Source organism: Ostrea edulis, chromosome 8 (assembly GCF_947568905.1).
Source record: "Ostrea edulis chromosome 8, xbOstEdul1.1, whole genome shotgun sequence".
Taxonomy (NCBI): domain Eukaryota; kingdom Metazoa; phylum Mollusca; class Bivalvia; order Ostreida; family Ostreidae; genus Ostrea; species Ostrea edulis.
The window spans coordinates 53,437,748-53,440,790 of NC_079171.1; positions in this window are offsets into that span (position 1 = coordinate 53,437,748).

The window sequence follows — 3,043 nt, forward strand, 5'->3', positions numbered from 1 at the left end:
TTGCTTTATAAAATGAATTAGTCGGGTAAAATGTTAAAAATACCATGATTTCCCTAGTATAGATAAAATATTTCCTGATTACATTTACTAAATGATATTAATCTCAACACCGCGTCAAATCTAAACTGTCTACTCTAATATATAGGTAGTAATTGTTCCTTCAATAAGCGTTCGATGGAACTTTTTGTTTATTTCTGTGAAAGTCACACGCCATTCAGATGCATGTATGTAGCACTGGATAATACATATGCAAATAGCAAGAAGAAATTTACAACGTTACGCCTGCATAGTCCTTCAGATATGAACTTGAAAACAGAAGTCCTGTGTAATGGCGGGCGTTGGCAGGATAAATAACTCTCAATGCTACGGTAGTAATAACTTCACTTAAATCAGGTGTTGTCTCTATATAAAACTCTGTCCAAACTGAGACAGTAGTAGTGATTACTACATGAACACCCCCCCCCACCCCCCCCACCCACCCGCAGGCACAGCTGATATTGCTAAGTATTTGTACAAGGATTATAATAAAGGAATTTACACAAACCTTGAAACAATCATATTTTTCTGACGTAAATGTTGACGTCGCTACCGAACATGAACTAGACCAAAACAAACTTTATAACTATTTACACAATGGAGAACACGCACATATATGTAGATAGTGTATACAGGCTGACACGCCAAACCAGTATCTAATTCTCAGGACTAGACGGAAGGTCGAAATAACGGGGAGGCCATGTTGGATTTTCAGGTGACACAAACTTTTAAATATCCATATTTGTGTGATCAATAAGATAAATCTGCTCATTTTCACAATTATTTCATATAATTCTGATGGGGGGGGGGGGGGGGGGGGGGGGGCTTAATTCAATACATTGACGTCTGGTATATAAATACTCGCAGTTTATATAACATACTCATACTGTGATTATCCCTGGTCGTGTGTTTCAACAAGTCAAACTCTTTAATTAAGATGCTCCATTATCATTAACAGTTTTAAGTTTCCGGGTGACCCCGACACCAGAAATTGACCCGTCACGCAGAGCCCAGATTATCCTATTGTGTGACCTCTGTAAAACTGTCCACCTACAGAGTCACTTTGAAAGTTGTGATATAAATCTATGCCAGACTTGTGTTGGGGAGCACCTTTCGGATTCGTATATAAGACACAAAGTCGTGGCCAATAAATACAGAAAGTCTCTCAACTAATCAAAATGTCCAGACCACGCCGACGAACTCTGTAAAAATTACTGTGAGAAATGTGAGTCTCCTGTCTGTTCTACCTGCGTCTCCTCAAGTAAACAAGAAGGTCACGATGTATCAGATATTCTGGAAAAACTCAGCGCTAAAAATGAAAGTTTACAAAAAGATTTGGAAGAATAAGAGACGAAAATTTATCCCCGATATGAAGAAATGCCGTCTGTTGTCCAAACTGAGAAAGTCGAGTTAGAAACAAATTACAGGAAACTGGCCACAGCTGCTGACCAACAAGGCGAAGTCCTACGCCGGGAGATCACCGCCATTGTCAACCGATGGAAATCCGACATTCAGGAGATGGAAAACAAACACCTACTACCCTGAATAAAAATACAGATGAAATCACACAGAAAATTACTGAATTCAAGCAGATCATTTCCGACTTGAAATCAATGCTAAAAGCAAATGACGTCTCCTTAACCTCTACTTACAAATTTAGGAATTCCGAATTTAGAGCATTACCGCCTAAAGTCCGAGTTACAGTACCCAGTCTTTCTGCTCAGAAAATAAACAAAGATCAGCTCAATGAAATGTTTGGTTCTCTGTCGCCATTATCCATTAACACATGCAAGGTGAAGATAACGAACAGTGATCAATCTCATAACTCCCTACAAGCAATACAAAATAGATAGTTGGGCAAACACGGACCCCTGGACACACCAGGGGTGAGATCAGGTGCCTAGGAGGAGTAAGCATCCCCTGTTGACCGGTCACACCCGCCACATAACATGGCGACACAATGAAGTCAACAGAAGCTGTATCGTCTCCTCCAGTCAAACCAATGAAGTCGTCAGAAACTATCGTCTCCTCTAGTCAAACCATTGCTTGATGAACCGCGATTCGCCACCACCATAGACAATGTGTATAGCTATCTAAACAGTGTTAGCTGTCTGAGTGAAGATCAAATCTGGACACGCGGGGATAACGAAATCATTAAGCTCCTCAACCTCCAGAGTAAACTACTGACATCAATAAAAACCAAGTCAGGCAAACAACCAGGGGACATAACATTGACACGGGACGGATATCTTGTTTATACTGACTATAATGATAACACTATGAACCTAGTGAAGAATAAACAGATACAGACCGTGATCACACTACAGGGGTGGATGCCTCTCTTTATCTGCAGTACCGCCTCTGATGATCTCCTGGTTGCCATGATCAGTGATGATGGACAACAATCCAGAGTTGTACCATACTCCGGCTCCACAGAGAAACACATCATTCAGTTTGATGATCACGATCGTCCTCTCTATTCATCTTATCATAATATTAAATAAATCAGTGGAAACAGGAACTTAGATATCTGTGTAGCTGATAATAAAGCTAGAGCAGTAGTGGTGGTCAATCAGTCAGGAAAACTCCAATTTAGATACACTGGTCATCCCTCTAATACCAAACAATCATTTGATCCAGTCGGCATCACTACAGACATCCAGAGTCACGTCCTGACAGCAGACATTAACAATCACCGTATTCACATCCTAGATCAGGACGGACAGTTCCTCCGCTACATTCACAATTTAGAATATCCATTAGGTTTATGTGTGGACATCAGAGACAATCTCTTTGTGGCTGAGTGGGATACTGCTAAAGTGAAGGGAATCCATTTATCTATAAACACGGGGTTAATTACATGTCTCAACACAGTGTTAATTACATATCTCAACACAGTGTTAATTACATATCTCAGCACAGTGTTAATTACACATCTCAACACAGTGTTAATTATATATCTCAACACAGTGTTAATCACACATCTCAACACAGTGTTAAATACATA